Source organism: Cetorhinus maximus, chromosome 22 (genome assembly GCF_964194155.1).
Source record: "Cetorhinus maximus chromosome 22, sCetMax3.hap1.1, whole genome shotgun sequence".
In the NCBI taxonomy this organism is placed as follows: domain Eukaryota; kingdom Metazoa; phylum Chordata; class Chondrichthyes; order Lamniformes; family Cetorhinidae; genus Cetorhinus; species Cetorhinus maximus.
The window spans coordinates 60,573,925-60,593,029 of NC_135900.1; the positions used below are offsets into that span (position 1 = coordinate 60,573,925).

Sequence of the window (19,105 nt, forward strand, 5' to 3'; positions counted from 1 at the left end):
CCCATAAGCGTATCAATGACACCTACCAAACAATGTCTCCTCGGGCCTAAACCAATTCCAGTATACAACCAATTATCAGACAGTGTGTGAACAGCCCTCAAACTTTCCTTTATGCCTGGAAACAGAGCTGGTGCCTTTTCAAGCAGAATACAGTTGAGATCAAAAACTTGCCACTCAGTGAATAATCACAACACCAACTCAAAGTAAGATGCCTCGCTGTACTTCTTTTAAATTCTTCAAATGATTACTACAATGGGCTCAACTTAGTTTGCTAACCTGCCAGAGTTGGTTTGGAGTCTCCAGGGATTGAAGATCTATCTCCAGGACACAGCTCGGGGCTACCCTGGAGAAAAATTACGATTTTGGACATTAAAAAAAGATGCTATTTTTGTCATTTTCTTTGAACATATCTCTTTACCAGATATAAAAATATTGAAATTTAGTTGGGGGGGTGGGGGGGAGGAGCAGCAGTCGAAGACTGTTTGGCTAACAGTCAAGTATTGGGTAATGAGTGTTCTTGCTTTCCAGTTGGCGTAGGAAGGCAGCATGTCACAAGGAATGATGTGCTGGAATGACTAATGGCAAGCCATGTGATGAAGCCTCCAGGAATACATTGAACCACAGTTGGCAACCTTGGGTTCAACTCTTTACATTTCAGACCAAATCAGGAGAGAAATCGAGCTATTCTTCACCATGCCATGTGAAAATACAGTCTCCAAATTGATGTTAATTTCCCTGCCCCCTCCCCCCACCACCCCAAGTCATAGATAGATAGAAAGAACGAGTCACTTATTAAAAATTCATACAAGGGATGTGGGCTTCGCTGGCTAAGCCAGCATTTATTGCCCTTGAGAAGGTGGTGGTGAGCTGCCTTCTTGAATCACTGCACTCTATATGGTATAGGTACACCCATATGCTGTTAGGGAGGGAGTTCCGGGATTTTGACCCAGCGACAGTAAAGGAACGGCAGTATAGTTCCAAGTCAGAATGGTGAGTAGCTTGGAGGGGAACTTCCAGGTGGTGGTATTCCCATGTGTTTGGTAATGGTCATGAGTTTGGAAGGTTCTGTCTACAAAGCCTTGGTGAGTTTCTGAGTGCATCTTGTAGATGGTACACACTGCTGCTATTGTTTGTCGGTGGTGAAGGGAGTGAATGTTTGTGGATGTGTTGCCAATCAAGCAGGCTGCTTTGTCCTGGATGGTGTCAAGCTTCTTGAGTGTTGTGGGAGCTGCACTCATCCAGGCAAGTGGGGAGTATTCCATCACACTCCTGACTTATGCCTTGTAGATTGTGGACAGGCTTTGGGGAGTCAGGAGGTGAGTTACTCAATGCACAATTCCTAGCCTCTAACTTGCTCTTGTAGCCACAGTATTTGTATGGCTAGCCCAGTTCAGTTTCTGGCCAATGGTAACCCCCAGGATGTTGATAGTGGAGGATTCAGCAATGGTAATGCCATTGGATATCAAGAGGCGATGGTTAGATTCTCTCTGTGGCATGTAGCATGAATGTTACTTGCCATTTGTCAGCCCAAGCCTGTATGTTGTCCAGGTCTTGCTGCATTTGGACATGGACCACTTCAATATCTGAGGAGTTGCAAATGGTGCTGAACATTGTGCAATCATTAGCCAACACCCCCACATCTGACCTTATGATGGAGGAGAGGTCAGTGAAGCAGCTGAAAATGGTTGGGCCTAGGGTACTGTCTTGAGGAACTCCTGCACTGATGTCCAGAAACTGAGATGACTGACCTCCAACAACCACAACCATTTTCCTTTGTGTGACTCCAACCAGCAGAGTGTTTTCCCCAATTCCCATTAACTCCAGTTTTGCTAGGGCTCCTTGGTGCCACATTCTGTCAAATGTGACCTTGATGTCAAAGGCAGTCACTCTCACCTCACATGCAAGTCTTCTTACAGATCAATAAGGTTGTGGAATGCCTTTGGCCTATTTAGTTTACCAATCCAGCAAAACCAATTACTGTATTCAAATAGTTAAGTAATTTAGGGTTTTTTGCCTCATCAGTCTGCTCATTCCATCTGTTGTGTGAAGAACTTTCTGATGTCATTTCTAAGTTTATCTTCCATTAGTTTTAATTTGTGTCTTCCTGGTCCTACTCTAACAATTTAGCATCCAATAAAATTACAGATTTAACTTCCATACTGTTTGTGACATTATGTGCCTCTATAAAACAAACTCTTGATCACCTACTTCTGAGATGAAAGGCCCTGGTTGCTCCCATTTTTGTTCAAAACTCAGATCTTGAACCCCGTGTCTTCTCTCTCAACTGGTTCCCATGCTTGTGCTTGGTGATGCAACACTCGAGGTTTGATCCGATTCAGGCAAAGCACAGTTTGAGCATCACTTTCTCTGGTTTGTATGCTACTACTACAACTATGTGCTTCAGCATTCTATTTTCTCTAATGATTGCTGCTCTCAAGTGGTTAGATATATTGACCACCCAAGAAGTCTAATAAGATCCATAAATCTCCCCCAATTTTATCGTTACTCATTTCATTATAGTTCATGGAAGTCAGTGTCGCCTATTTTCTTCTATGTGCAGCACTTCTGAACGCCAGCACAAGTTTAACTTAATCATTGCTTGGTCACACTAAATTTCTCCTCCCATTATTCTGCACAGTTGTACGTTCTATATTTCTCAAGCTACCTCCTTAGAATCAACTGCCCCTCCTGATTTGGTAGCATCTGCAAATGTAAACAAGTTACAGATTTTCTGAATCCAAATCAATGATATATAACAGATACAAAATCCATCCCTGAGGCACCCCACCCAACACTTCCCAAGAACTCTCCAACTGATATCCACTGATTTCTACCATCCAGCCAATTTCTTACACATTCCCATGATTCACCCTAAATCCTCATTAAAGTAAGCTTAGCTACTTAGAAATATAATTTTGTCAAATGTTTTTTTCAAAGTCTAATTACACCCTGCCTTGGATACTTCCAAGGACCAATGGGTACTGACAATTAATTTAGTTATTGCAAACAGTATTGGAATGCAATTGATACGAATATCATTGCCTATACCTGCTTTGTTGACCCTCTTAAAAATGTGAACATTAGTTAGCCTGTTGCCAATTTAATAGTGCTTCCCCAATGTTCAATGAATCCCTTATAATGGGAGTTAATGCCTCATAAATCTTAGCACTCTGGCATAAATACAATCTTTTCTTGGGATTTATTCGTTTTGAGTTCCCTTCGCACTTGAAAACTCCTGGCTCTCAATATTTCTGAACGCCAGCACAAGTTTAACTTAATCATTGCTTGGTCACCAGTGTTCAAGGGTAGAATGCCATCTGGTCAGTTACTATAATCAAGTCAAGGTGTACTATGCCTTTCCCCCACCACCACCTGCCTCCCCCCACCCCCACCCCACCCTCGCATAGAGGGTTTGTAAAAGGAGACAAGGCTTTTCAAAAGAGAAAAAATAAATAAATCTTTCATGACATCTAGATGTCCCAAAGCCAATTAAATACTTCTGAAATGTAATCGCTCTTGTAATAGGAAACATGGCAGCCAAATTGTCCACAGTAAGCTCCCACAAACAGCAATGTGATAATGACCAGATAATCTTCCTTTAGTGATATTTGTTGAGGAATAAATATTGGCCATAACACCAGGGAAAACTCCCCTGCACTTCTCCGAATAGAACCACAGAATGGTTAAAGGACAGGAAGCCATTTGCCCATCATGTGAATGCTGACGCTTTGCAAGAGCAACTCAACTAGGTCACTCCCCCATACTTTCCCTGTAGCCCTGCAAATTCTCTCTCTTCAGGGGTTTATCCAATTCGCTTTTGAAAGCCATAATTGAACCTGCCTCCACCACAGTCTCAGGCAGTGCATTCCAAATCTAAACTACTCGCCATGTAAAAGTTTTGACTGCGCTTCTTTGTGCTGCAACACTAGAGAGAGGACTTCCGGCACATGTTCAGTGTCAGCTGCTGCACTAAAACCAACAATTTGACTTGACACAGACTAACAATATTATGCAGTCCTTAACCAACTGCAAGTTCTTGTATCCACCTTACCCATCATTTATCAATTGTTCCCTCTAAAATATGCTTCTAATGATTGTGAATGCTGAAGAAATATAATCAGGAAATTTCAGTAAATAAGATTCTCAACTTCCAACAAACTCAGAGACTACAGAGAATTGGTTCCTAGGATTGAGTCTGAGCATCATCCAACTGAGCTATCTGGGCTGTGAGGGGTTCCCTGCACAAAGCCTTAATAGGCTGGAGGAGAAATAGCACTTAAACAAACTCCTTTATTTTGCCTATTTTCATGGTCTGATTTATTATGGATTTTGTCAAGTTAATTGATGTTCCATGTGGGGGCTTTGATCCCTTTGCAGATGCAGCTATTTCTCTAGGATAAAGGCAAAATACTGCGGATGCTGGAAATCTGAAACAAAAACAAAAAATGCTGGAAAAACTCAGCAGGCCTCACAGCATCTATGGATGCAGTCCACAGCATCTCCACAGATGCAGTCAGACCTGCCAAGTTTTTCCAGCATTTTTTGTTTTTGTTTCAGATTTCCAGCACCCGCAGTATTTTGCCTTTATCTTAGTGTTTAATTCACAGCCACTTCTCTTCCAGGAATGCTATCCTTGAAGTACTGGTCTTCTCTCCAGCTCTGAAGAAGAGTCATACAGACTTGAAACATTAACTCCGTCTTTCTCTCCACAGATGCTGTCAGACCTGCTGAGTTTTTCCAGCATTTTTTGTTGTTTCAGCTATTTCTCTACCCTAATATCAAGGCAGAGTTTTAATAATAAATCAATGCCAATCACAGCACCAACACTCATTCGATGCCGATGTAAATAAGCAGCTTCACAAAACTAGATTTCATATAGTCATTCTGATACAGAAAAATTCCATCCTGCCATTTGCAGCTGTAACAGTTGCACATGCACCGACAACCAAGTGTGGGTTAAGTGTGCATGCGAACCTACCCTGCCAACGAGAACAATTTCTCTCTAACTCTGTCGGGACCTTCATAATTTTGAATACCTCTACCAAATCTCCTCTCAACCTTCACTTCTCCAAGGAGAACACCACCAGCTTCGTCAATTTATCCTTGTAACTGAAGTCTAATCACTGGAGCCATTTTCATACATCCTTTTTGCACACTTTCTAAAGCTTTCACAACCTTCCTAAAGTGTGCTACCCAGAATTGGACATACTGCTTCCGTTGAGGCCAAACTAGTGTTTTTAAAAGGTTCATTGTAATTTCCTTGTTTTTGTATTCCATGCCTCTATTTGTAAAGCCCAGCATCCCGTATGCCTTTATTAACACTTTCACAACCTGCCCTGCCACCTTCAATGATTTGTCCGCTAATGACTCCAAGTCCCTCTGCTCCTGCATCCCTTCTAGAATTTTATCCTTTATTTTGTATTGCCTTTCTTCATTCTTTCTACAAAAATGAATCGCTTCACTGCATTAAATTTCATCTGCCATTTGTCCTCCCATTCCACCAGACTATGTCCTCTTGAAGTCCATCACTATCCTCCTCACAGTTCACAATATTTCAAAGTTTTGTGTATTCTGCAAATTTTGAAACTGTGCCCCATGCACCCAAATCTAGGTCATTAATATATATCACAGAGAGTAGTGGTTGTAGTACCGACCCATGGGGAACCCCACTATATACCTTTGTCCAATCCAAAAAGCAATCATTCACTACTACTTCCATTTCTTGTCACTCAGCCAACTTTGTATCATTGCTGCTACTATCCCTTTTATTCCGTGGGCTTCAGCTTCACTGGCAAGCCTATTATGTGGAAGAGTGCCAAGATCTTTTCCATTTCATGTCTCATCTGAATGATGACAGTGCAGCACTCCCTCAGGATTGGTCTGTTTATATGTTCAAGTCTCGAGTCAGACTTGACCCATAACCTTCTGGTTCAGAGACATGAGTGCTCCCACTGAGCCAAGTTCAGGGCATCCTCCATGACTGACAGTAAGACAAGTCAATCACAAGTAATTCTGTAAATAACCTCAGAAAAAAAACTCTCTAAAAAGTCCCAAATTAACAAAATAGTTTAGGTTATCAAGCAATTAAAAGGCTTAAATAGTTAAAATGCCTCACAAGCTTTGACATTTTTCAACTGAGATTAATGGTTCTAATTATATTCTAATTATATCTATAAAATATATTGCACATATGCAATATTGTAACTGAAAAAACATGCAGAACTCAACAAAGATTACTCCCAGAAATCTTAAGAAAAAGTCTTATTTTTAACAACCCTTCCAATAGGCATTGTTTTTAAAGTTTTCACAAAATATCCTTTGAAAGTCCACTTAGGCCAATTTTGATTATTCTATCACAACTTTAGTAAAAGAGGAATCCTGTTTGTGTGGTCAGCAGCGGAAATTATTTTTTATTTTTAAAAACACAACTTTCACTTTCCTCTCCTGAAGATGGTGACTCATGCTGGTCTGCAGAGTCTGGTCCCTCACCTAAACGCCCATTTTTCAGCTGCAACTCCAGAATACAAGCCAACTATTCTGATATGGAGGAGACAGGGATTTCACTATGGCAAAGTTTGATCCTTTCTAACCTCCTGTCCAAACAAAGCTATTTTCCATTAGGAGTCACTCAATAAAACTAAGGATGCAACTCCTGAATTTAGCCGAGGGCACTTTACTCATTTGCAGTAACCCCTTGGTGCCATGAACTAGGATCATCTAATTCAACAGGGAGGAGTGATTACACCTGGGGACCTGGCAGCCTTACTGCACAGTACAGTAGTGATTCAGAGCATTTATCCTTGAGACATCAGGGGGCTCCCTAAAATGTCAAATGCACGAAACATTTTAAAAATATTTTTGCCTTTTAAAGGAACAATTGAAACCTGGAGGAGCCTCTCCAAATCTTCCACCAGAAGGCACATTACAATGGAAATTTGTGTATTGTATCCCTCCTCTCCCACTCAAAATCAGATGTTATTTCCCTGGCAAGAGTTTGTGGCACCCATCAATGTATCTGGCAGGGCAACTGCAGAGCCAATAACTTCTGTCAATTTGCTCATCCATCAAGGTCCCCTTTAAATATATAATGTAGTTGTTTTTAAAAATGACTATAGCTATAAGTGGGAAAACAGTTAACAGTAAATAGTCTGTGGCTGTTGCTTTGAACTGTGATTTTGACTCGGCTGACCCGATGCAACCACATGTGCATTCCCTATCAAATACAATGTTTCACTAAATGTTACAAAAAATTCCAACGCAGCACCTGTGGCTAAATTCGCAGCAGAGGCTGGCAAGTGATATTTTAAACAAAATCAACAGAAGAGCTTGAAATTATTCCAACGAGAGAAATGTCACATCTACAAGTAATGGCTGTGCTTAATAGTTGAATGGAAACAAGTGATGTACCTTGTACATGTGTCGGCTTTGAGAGGACTCCCCCAAAAACCTGGAAGAAAAATAATTGCTAGAATTGGGCTTTAAAGTGGTTTTCCATAATTTCATGAACTGATTTTCTGATGCACTTGACACGACCCCTGAGAACTGAACCACAGGGCGCTTGACGGTATTGTTCACAATTTTAAATGACGCAAAGCACAACATTCAGTAACGCAGCCAACAAATGTCGACTTCCTCAGGCCGAAATATCAAAAGGGTAATGTTCACTTGAAAAAAAAAATCATCATCCATAACGCAGTCCGCCCGTAAAAACACCCACTTTGCAGCTGAGGTAATTGCGCAGCCCCAAAGTAAAGATCAGGGTTACCCCAAGTATCTCCATGGCGGGGGAAACCCAGCTATAGAAGTCCATGGTAAACTTCTTTGAAAATATAGATAGGAATCGCTCTTCTCTCTCCCTCTGTCCCCCCTTGCATTACTCTTTCACCCTGTGCTGAGCGGGGGGATTCGCTGCCGCTTGTGCCGTGTTTGAGCGGCCGCTCACAAGCGGACAACCTCAGCCAGGCTGCGTGGCGCAATTTGCATTCGGCGTGACCTGAACATTACCTCAGCTCTGAGCAAGTGTGGGCACAACTCTCAGCAATCCGACTCCCCAGACAACCCACTTTCACCCTCCCTGGGTCAATCGTACTTCAACAATTTTAGTTAAAAAGAAAGTCAAGTTGCATTTTATCCTGGTTACCCTCACTCTTGGTGCGCTTCTAGGAGGCAAACAATTAACTAAAACAGCTGTTACTGCCACTTTATGTTTAATTGTTGCCATACAAAGTTCCGTCTAGCCATTTCATGCCCCCCCCCCCGGCTTTGGTGGCTCCTCCACGCCGGGAACGCATGAAAGTGAGCCCGTGGGCTCGGGTGCCATTTCTCAAGCCTCCCTTCCCCAAAGCAGCCCTCGGGGCTCTGTGGCAGCTCCTGCAGGTCGCTGAGGCGAAGGGGAGAGGGATACAAGAAAGTTGCCACCGGCGGCTACACAGTAACGAGCCGGGGGAGATGGAGCCGCCACTCGCTCGAAGCGCTGAAGTGGGGCTTCAGCCAACACCCAGACTCCGAGCCCCGCCAGCGGCTACAAGATGTCAGCTCCGAGTGTGCGCAAGGCAACATTCCGGTTGCGCAGTTCCAGTCTCAGGACTTAGCACAAGTGAAAAAAAAATCCGCTTTACCTGACACAGACAAAACTCCGGCTCTAAAAGTAATCCTGTTTTTTTTTCTAAGCCCCGTCTTCTCACCACCGCCCGGGCGCACACAACAGCTTCTCTTTTTTTGCTTCTCTCTCTCTCCACCTCCTCCCCCCCCCCCCCCCCTCCCTCCCTCCCTCCCTCCCTCACTGTGGCACGATTTGCATCGCCCTATTATATCCAAAAGGACAGAGAAGGAAAAGGGGAGGGGGTGGAAATCTTCTTTAACAGCTACTTTGTCAACAGCGAAAAGACTCGAATTTGGACCATTAAAAAGACAGATTATCTTGATCAAAGGCACGTAAACGTTTTCAGTCTGCACGGAATGGTGCCCCACACTCGCAGTCACTTCACCCGAACAGAGACTGCGGCGCAAAGAGAAAGAGAGAGAAGGGGGGAACAGAACAGAGGGAGGAGAGGGAAAGCAAAGACAGAAAGCAGCAGCAAAAAAAAACCCTCCTAAAGAGCCAGCAATGTAAAGAGGGTGAAAAGGAAGGCAACCAGCTTCTCTTTTTTTTGTGGCATGGCATTTTTTTGTATCAAAATAAGGCGACTGGTGCCAATGATTAGAGGGGGGAGGGGGGGAGAGTACTTAAGCGAGGATTATGTCGTTGGGGTGGATACCTGTGCCAAGTGGTGCCCGCTGGAGTTCGCCCGCTGCCCGTGCGCCTTTGGCGGCTGCCCGGTGCCCCGCACGGTTCCAAAGCTGCAGCAGCTTGGCGCACGGCACCGGGGGTCACCCCTTCCGCCTTTACGCGCCTGTCAAAGCCCCGGGGCTTGCTAGCAAATGCAGAAAGCAATTCTACGTCCAGTCGATCCTTTGTGTTTAAAAAGAAAGGGGGGGGGGGTGCTGTGAAATCCATGCTCAGCTATTTTGCTTATTGCAAAATTGCAATAGGAGGCAAAAATGTTTGTTTGAAAAAAAAATCAAACACAGGCTTTTCCCGCATGCCTTTTTAAATCAACTTTCTGCAACGCGTAAATATAAATCCCCACACACTCGCATTTATATTAATTTGCAGAAATCCCGCTGCGCGCACACACACAGCTCCCGAACCCTGGTTTTGCTCCTCTCTCTCTCTTTCTCCTCCTGCCCCTGTCAGGAGAGAGGCACAGGAGCCAGGGGCGCCATTTTCTGTCAACCCAGTCGAGACGGAAATCCACCGCTCCACAACTTCCAAGTTTGCGATCGCAGCGCGCAAGCAGTAGGCCCCCAAAACCCCGACTTCGCTTAGGTCTCACCTGGGAGGAGAAGGAAGGAAGTGACGGCCCCCTCTCTCTCTCTCTGCTGTCCCGCTCGATTGCAGCTGCCTCTCTTGATATGTGTGTGTGTCTGAGGGAGGTGTGTTGTGAGGGGGTTGGGGGTGGGGGGAGCTTTCCTCTGCTGTGTGGAGAGGCTGCTGACGGCGTTCGAGTTGCGATGGAAGGGGAGGATGTGCCCGAGGTTTTGCCCCCTAGTCCCTCAGTGCGATGTCCGGGGCGAATTAACCAGCGCCGACTGGAAAGAGAGAGGGAGACACACACACACGCCTGGCTCCAGAGTGTGCCGAGCTGGACTGGAGAGATGAGGCTAGCACACACTGAGAGTGTGTGTGTACGTGTTGTGTGTGTTTGTGGAGAGCTGGAGTCCCGTCTGTCAAGGGATTCAGGGACCAGGCAACTGGATGGAGATTGAGTGATTGCTGCTGGGGCTGCCTCCAACCTTTTGTCACACATTCACTATAACCTTGCCTTGCGCAAAAAAAGGTAGACGGAATCAAACATCAGCGAGCAGCCCAGCAGACAGGGTATAATGGATGGGAAGGTTGGGGATTAATACCCTCACTTACCCCTTTGCATCTTCAGAATGAGAGGGACAATTTCATTCTCACCTCTTTAAAATAGTCACTTGATTCCTTTTCTGCGAAAACTAGTTTCATTTTCAGTTGTCCATCAAATCTCAAAAGTAGTTAGTTATTTTTTAAATAAATTGAATGTTTAAAAACAAATTTAGAAATATTCCCAAATCTGTTATTAATTTAGATTATTTTGTTCTGATTTAACCATGATTGAATCTTTGGAGGATTTGAAAAAAGTGCTATTTAGGTGCATATGAATTGTACACACTTTCAACTCGATCCATTACTTCAAAAGTGGAATTCCATCGAAAGTACAGATTCTCGTCAAAAAAAGTAATTCGAAACACCGGAGTTACCTTGTTTTGAAATTTTACTGAGTGAAAGAATTGCTACTAAGTTGGATATTTTAAAATAGTTGGATTTAATAACTAGGCACCTGCCGTTGTCTAAACTCTGGATGATATTTAAAACAAATGAACCTTAAAAGTCAGCATAATATTTACAGTTATATACACTTCATAAAGACAACATGCAAAGCTGAAAAGTCTTCAAAATACAATTTTAAAAAGCCACATCAATTCTCTCATTTGACAATCTAACTTTCAAATTAACTGCCAGTAAAGAGTGGCATCTTTGTGTTTCTCTGAATAAGGTGTTTTGTGGCATTATAGATGTATGATCAGAAGTTTTAATTGATTGTGTAAAGTTGCACATTAAACCAGAATTAGCAGCAGGAATATTCTTTACAAATTAAATATACTTCATATGGATTCTAATTTTTTGGCCATCTCAGTTCTCCCAACAAGACAAAAGTTAATAGCATGGTTTAGCAGCAGACTGGCTAAAATCAGGATGAAGAATTTCACCATTGCATGGAAATGATACAGAAAAAAAAAGAATTCATTACATAATGTTACACTGCTATCAATCCTTGGCCTTTGCCTATTAAGCAAAGAAGTCAAAGTCAATTTAAGTCCTGCTGGGTTGTTGGGCCAGGCATGATCCTGCAACAATGCTCAGTATCAGGAAGATGTACCAGTGCTACTGTTTCGGAAGTTTGAGAACTTCAGTCACTTAACTGATGTCGTCAGCTGTTCTTCGATTCGAGAATGATGCCTACACAGGTCATGATTTTTTGCCATAGCTCTTCATGTCACTGAATAGGCCAATTCTCAACCTACATATCTTTGGGCACATGAGACAGGACATCCCACAAGGTAGCGTGATCCGGAGTGCAGGATTTGCTTCCTTTTCCTTCCTTCCCTGCCACTGCTCTGCCTCATCATTAAGACATTGGGATTCAAAGTGCGATGCAGCTTAATGGACAAAGTTGTCGCCATTCTGAACGACTAATAGCAAGCTCCTCCTAGTCATTAAGGTCAATGCCACCATGCTTCAAGGTGAACTTCAGAGTGCATTTGAAGTACTTAATCATTTAATAAAAGTACAGCAAAATAATTAGTTCTGCAAAGCAAAGGAAAATATTTGGATACACATCATCCTTTTTAATTAGTACAAATGATACAGAAACAAGGACAACCATATAACTAAATGTTTCACTTGGTAGAATCACAATTATATGGAGGAAGAGTGAAACTATCGATAAGATAATGGAATAAGAAAACTATACTAGTTAGCCTAATGGAAAAAGAGCTTGTTAAGTAAGGAAAACTAGTTATTTGTATGGAATAAGTCAATTCTCCTTTAAATAGAGTTTTACTTTTATTTTTTATGTAATTATGTCCTGCAGAATTGGGTATATTGTCTTGTGGTGAATGTGAGAGAAATGTATAAAAACTGGCAGTTTGCATTTAGGATTTAGACTCATAAAGACCTAAGATGTTGAGCCCAGAACTGTGACACATTTGAATTACCAACCAGACATCATCATAAGTATGACTAATTACATGTATGTTTAAGCACTATTGCCTGCAGTGTGTGCTTAATAAACTTATAAACTAATACTCCTGATTTCAACATTTAAGAGCCTTACTGAAAACCTTATGTAAACAATTGGATGCTTTATATATATTGAATGGTCTTGAGAAGGCATCCAATGTTTTTAAATTGAGACTGCATCTCTGCACCAACAGTTTCTGTTATTTATGAACATAGGCTATTCATTTTTACTTAATATACCATGTATCTAATTGCCGATACATCATCACTATATTTCTTTCATGTAATTTATCACCTTGTCTGTACAGACATGAGTTGTGTACTGGATGTGGTTAAAACTTAGTTTGTCATATGTTTAATGGTACAGGAACATTATAAATTCAATTCATATGCTATTACTACATAAAATCTCAAATATTTAATGGAAAAGTGTTTCTACCTTCACCGATCTGATCAAAGTTCATTATCTCAGAAGCTATGGAAGCTTCTAGTTCATCATGAGTTGGAAGAACAATTACTCTCATTTATCTATAATGCAATTTACATACATACTTTGCTTTAAAATGTTTCCTATTTCAGAGCATCATCCTTTAATCAATAAATACGTCTCATTATTTTTAAATGGGTCTACCATCTATCTCATTCCTTTTGGTCATAACCCACATTGCTAACATTTCTACAATTTGGCAGCATGGAGATTGACTCCTGTGACCATTACATGTAAATAGTCAAGCCATTTTACCACTAATGGTGCAGTTTTAATTCCAGACCTAAACTCAGTTCCTAAATATAAAGCAATCACAACTGCAGTCAGGTCTTTTAATCACACATTATCAGTTGAAGAAATCAACTGTTGGAGTATCTTGAAGAAGGAAACAATCCCACTTATCACAGACAGTATTAGATTTGGCATTTCCAAAATAAATCTAGCGGCTGCAAGAGATAAATCATTGCAAGTACTTTTGGTCTACACATAATGTCACAGTCTTAGACAATCTGCAAAGTAGCTCACTCATTGGCATTCAAATTGTGCAAACTGGCATGGCAATTCTTACAGCTGTCACAGTGAGACACCATGCAGACTGCTATACCAGAAATGTGAAAAATAAACAAGAGATCAGTACAGTATATTACTTGGCCATGGTCATTGCGGGAGATTCCCAGGAGGACAAGTCAAATGCTTTAGGAATGTGTTCAAAGCATCCCTGAAGAGGTCAAACATCCCCACCAATTCATGGGAGTCCTGGCTTTGACTGACCAAAATGGAGAAGGTTCATTTGGAAGTGCACGAAACATGTCAAGAGACTTCATTGGGAACACAAAGAGATGAAGTCAAGGTGCCGCGGAGAGCACACAAACCTCCCAACAACTCTTCTACCCAAACTTCCAAGTACCATTTGCCTCACGTGTGGCAAAGTCAGCAGTTCGTGCACTGGACTTATCAGTCATCTCAGAACCCATCAAACCAGAATGGAAGCAAGTCATTCTCAATCTTGAGAAACTGACTAAGAAGATAAAATAGATGAAAAACAAGGCAAACCAGTAATCTGGAATTTGAAGTTGTTTATCTGACAGTCAGGAAGATGCCACCAATATTCTAGCATGGCCAAAATGTGGAATGCTATCTGATCTGGCTTGATCCAGATGGACAGCAATCAGAAAATTGTGCACATAATTTTGCAAATGGACATAGAACAAATCAATAAGAGGCAAAGCCTTCACACTGACCTGGCCTGTTATGACCAAGCGAGAAGGGGTGAACTGGATCCATTCTATTCAACATCCTCGGTCACAACAAAGGTTCAAGTTTCTTTTTCACAGAGATATGCCTTGTCCAAATCAAAATGTATTTAACTACCTAAGCTCTGAGCAATAAGTTTTCTTGAGTCAAAGGAAGAGCAAATTTATTAACCACTAAACCTGAGAAAAATAATAAAAATGTGACGTCAAGCATCCAGTCCCCATGTAGTCATTAGAGCCTATACACAAAACACACACACACACACACACACACAGGTACCAGAAATAAGGAGAGAGTCCAGTAAAAAAGGTAAAGGAATTTACAGTTAAATGTCCTTTGATTGTCCTTGAGGCATAGATTTTAAACATTGTGGCTGATTTAGGTTAGCTGATTTCTTGGTTGCAGCCAGATGTGAAAGATGTTGCAATTATAACAAGATCTCAGTTTGCTGATAGGTTTCTGGTAAAGTTGGCTTCTCGAACTGGGTGATAACCTTATTCCAAAAGAGAGAGGGAGAGAGAGCAGCCCTCGGCTTGTTTCCTCTGTTGAAGACTTTCTTGACACTGTCTGTGCCACTTGCAATCTCTTTAAAGTGGCTGACAGCCTTGCCTTGAAACACTTCACCTGTTGTGTATTTCCAAGCGGTTTTGGGTGTGTCTGTCTGTGGCTGTTGTTTCAATATACAGTACTTTGCATTTTTAATGTCTCTTCCTTAGTTACGAGTTTCGATGGGTGTCTGGATTATAGGAAATGTCTCCTTCTTCATACTCCTGAGGGAGATTTGTTTGTTTCTCACTGTTATCTTGGAATATGGCCTCGCATTTTTGAGCAGTTTGCTCTGCCTCAGTTCAAATTGCAATATTTCCAGTCAGTTGAAAGTTGAAAAATCATATTTTCAAAAATAAAGGGGCATAGCCATGTGACAGGCCAGGCACTGTTTACCAGCCAACTCAGTATTAATGAGCAACAGACCAATTGTGAAACAGCAATTAAATTTGATCAGGACATTAAAACTGCAACATATTTCACTATTACCCAAACATATCAACAGTAAATCTTGGGACTGACTCTTTTCACCTCTATGCAATCGCATGAAGCTCTGAACCACTGAAATAACAGAGAACAAAAGGCATGAATTTTTTGACCTACAAAGCAAAATATATGAATTTTCCCACCATAAGATGCAACACTAATGTTGTCTAATAATACAGAAATTAACACATAACGACATTAGTGTTTGGTTTCTTGGTGATCAGAAGTGATGCAATTCTGAGAACATTCATCATATATTATGTCATCATTAGGGTTATATTGGTTCTTTCATTATTGTTCTTACCTCCTTCACATTATTGTATTTCTCATCATTGTTCTTTAACAAGAATAACGAAAACTTGCATTTATATAATGCCTTTAACATAGTAAAACAACCCAAGGTGCTTCACAGAGTGTTGTTAGACAAAATTTAATGCTGAACCATATGAAGGAATATTAGCACAGGTCAGTTTTCAGAAGCAGCTAAAAAGAAGAGGGAGAGTTTTTGTGCTATTTCAGCACTAGAAGTATCTGAAAGTTTTCTTTATGTTAACAGCAATATGCATGGATTATCCTATCCTTAAGTGACCTAGGTGCCGAAGGCCCATGTTTGCCATAATCGGACTACAGATAGACAGATTTTTGATTCACAAGGAAGGTAAAGTTTATGGGGGCCAGGCAGGAAAGCGGAGTTAAGGCTGCAATCAGATCAGCCATGATGTTATTGAATGGCGGAGCAGGCTCAAGGGGCCAAATGGCCTACTCTTGCTCCTATTTCTTGTTGTGTTATGTTCTACTATAGTTAATTAGTCTCCATGGTTAGGGAATGCAGCCTCTTTGGTAGATATTCTGTGAAGTTGTATTAAAAGACAGATGTTGCAAAGCATACTATAGATATATAGATAATTTTATTCCAAATAAAAGTGAATAACACACTACTAGTAAAGCAGCTATATTGCTTAATCAGTTTCTCAGCCTCGTTCTCTTTTGCTCCGATAAATCAGTTACAATGCTCTGCTGAAACTAATCTGACAAGAGCTAGATTTTCAGTTCTGAGCTACTAAATTCTGTTCCTCCTCCAATTCAGTTACTGGGCAGCTATTGTTGCTCTCTGTTCCAAATATTGCTTCCAAAAAAGTGAAAGTTATACTTATTTAAAAATTTTACATTGTTCTTGTAGTGACAGTTATGAGCATCATTATCAATGGCTAAAAAGTGGTAACTTGAAACTCTTCCCTCAAAAAAAAATGTCCTGCAATTAAATCTTTTCAAATAGAAGTAAGGAGAATCTGAGCAATAGAAATTTCAATTTAAGATCTTCTTTTATGCATTAATGCAGTGAAGGTAATTACTCTGGAAATCAAATGGTAGGAAATTAAAATATGCTACTAATCCACAAAAGTGCAAAGGAATATTTAAAAAAGACCTACGTGAGATTCTTCAACAAAGACTAAAGCTGCCTTTCTCTTCTAAGTGCTGACAGATTTGCAGTATCATTTTCTATTTTTACAATAGATTTCCAGCATTTGAAGTTTTTCATGTTATTGCTAATATAAGGTCTTACTTGTCCCTTCATGTTCTTAATTTTCCTAATGCACCTGCTGTATCTCCATAACTTAACAACTCATCCAAAAATTAAGCATAGGTTGCTAAATTAAGAGAATTAATTAAATGTTATATTTAGTTAAAAGTAGTATTTTCTAGATAAGTGATTAGAGTCTGTATTAATTATTAATCAGTGCCAAATGATTACTCGTTGTCAATACTGAGAAACTTTCTTTAAAAAACACAATGTGGAGGTAAACCTCAGATAAGACAAGGCCAGCAATCAGTAATAAGAAATATTTCCACAACCTAGACTGGTAAGATAGTTTATCGCAATCTCTATCTCTATTCATTGGCCATGGAACATTTTATGCATCAAAATTGGAAGTATTCAACTGGGGAAAATATAGCAGCTGTATCATTTCACAGAAAGATGTTTCAATGAAGAGTTACCACAGAGCAAAATCAGTTTCTTTTTATCTGACACCACTGTGCTTTAAAAGTCTCCAACAAAGCTATTGAGAAATTTGCACAGGTAGCCTCTCCATTGACCCAAAACAGAACACTCCATAGGAAGATGCTGCACTTCTCTAATTCCAGACAGCTTAGGTGCAGATTGAGAATACCCAAGGCTTATGGACTCCAAACATAGGGGTGTGGTTGGAGTTTAACCACTGAAATAGTGGGGAGGTGATGGCGTAGTGGTATTGTTGCTGGACTAGTAATCCAGAGATCCAGGGTAATGCTCTGGCCTGGGTTCAAATTCTGCAACAGCAGATGGTGGAATTTGAATTCAATAAAAACCTATAATGACCATGACACCATTCTCATAAAAACCCATCTGGTTGACCAATGGCCTTTACTGTGCCATCCTTACCTGGTCTGGCCTAGCCTACACAGGAATGTTATTGACTCTGAAATGGCCGAGCAAGTCACTCAAACCGTTACAAGGCCTCAAAAACAGGAATGAAACTGGACGGACCGCCCAACATCAACCTAGGCACCGGAAACAACAATGACAAACTCGACCCTGTCAACACTGCAAAGTGCCCAAAATTGGGACAGCTATCTCACAGACTAGTCAAGCAACAGCCTGACATAGACATCCTCACAGAATCATGTCCATCACCAAGACTGGCTCTGTAGCACCACTAAAAGACATAGCTGCTAGACTAGGTCTGTGGCAGAATTGTACTCAAACATGATATGCAACCTCATAGCCTGGCATATCCCACACTCTACCGTTACCATCAAGCCAGGGGATCAACCTTGGTTCAATGGGGCATGCCAGGAGCAGCACCAGGCATACCTAAAAATGAGGTGTCAACCTAGTGAAGCTATAACACAGGACTACTTGCATGCCAAACAGCATAAGCAGCAAGTGATAGACAGAGCTAAGTGATACCACAGCCAATGGATCAGATCTAAGCTCTGCAGTCCTGCCACATCCAGTGGTGGACAATTCAACTCACTGGAGGAGGAGGCTCCACAAATATCGCCATCCTCAATGATAGGGGAGCCCAGCACATCAGTGCATAAGATAAGGCTGAAGCAATTGCTAGAATCTTCAACCAGAAGTGCCAAGTGGGTGATCCATCTCGGCCTCCTCCAGAGGTCTCCAGCATCACAGATGCCAGTCTTCAGTCAATTTGATTCACTCCACAAAATATCAAGAAACGGCTGAAGGCACTGGATACTGCAAAGGCTATGGGGCTTGACAATATTCTGGTAATAGTACTGAAGACTTGTGCTTCAGAACTTGCCTCGTCCCTAGCCAAGCTGCTCCAGTACAGCTACAACACTGGCATCTACCCGGCTATGTGGAAAGTTGCCCAGGTATGTCCTGTACACAAAAGGCAGGACAAATCCAACCCGGCCAATTCCCGCCCCATCAGCCTACTCTTGATCATCAGTAAAGTAATGGGGTCATTAACAGTGCTATCAAGCGGCACTTGCTTAGCAATAACCTGCTCACTGATGCCCAGTTTGGGTTCTATCAGGACCACTCAGCTCCTGACCTTATTACAGCCTTGGTTCAAACATGCACAAAAGAACTAAACCCCAGAGGTGAGGTGAGAGAGACTGCCCTTAACATCAAGGCCACATTTGACCAAATGTGGCATCATGGAGCCCTAGCAAAACTGGAATCATTGGGAATCAGGGGGAAAACTCTCCACTGGTGGAGTCATACCTAGCACAAAGAAAGATGGTTGTGGTTGTTGGAAGTCCGTCATCTCAGTTCCAGGGCATCACTGCAGGAGTTCCTCAGGGCAGTGTCCTCAGTCCAACCATCTTCAGCTGCTTCATCAATGACATTCCTTCCATCATAAGGTCAGAAGACTGGATGTGCGCTGATGATTGCACAATATTCAGCACCATTCGCGACTCCGCAGGTACTGAAGCAGTCCATGTCCAAA

The 19,105-nt window shown here is 41.6% G+C and overlaps 1 protein-coding gene across 3 annotated transcripts in view; it reads right to left on the minus strand.

The window, feature by feature from the left end:
* Positions 1-9,936, minus strand: part of LOC144696735 (zinc finger protein 800-like) — a 126,098-nt gene extending 116,162 nt beyond the window's left edge. Inside the window, exons 1-2 of one of the 3 annotated variants that reach the window (XM_078568400.1) lie at positions 9,876-9,936; positions 7,408-7,447 (exon numbers count right to left, since the gene is read on the minus strand). The gene's annotated coding sequence lies outside the window, so the exon portion shown is untranslated. Of the gene's footprint in view, positions 1-276; positions 346-7,407; positions 7,448-9,875 lie in introns of those variants that run through there. The other 2 variants (XM_078568402.1, XM_078568403.1) reach the window with 2 other exon arrangements.
* Positions 9,937-19,105: the final 9,169 nt, after the last annotated feature.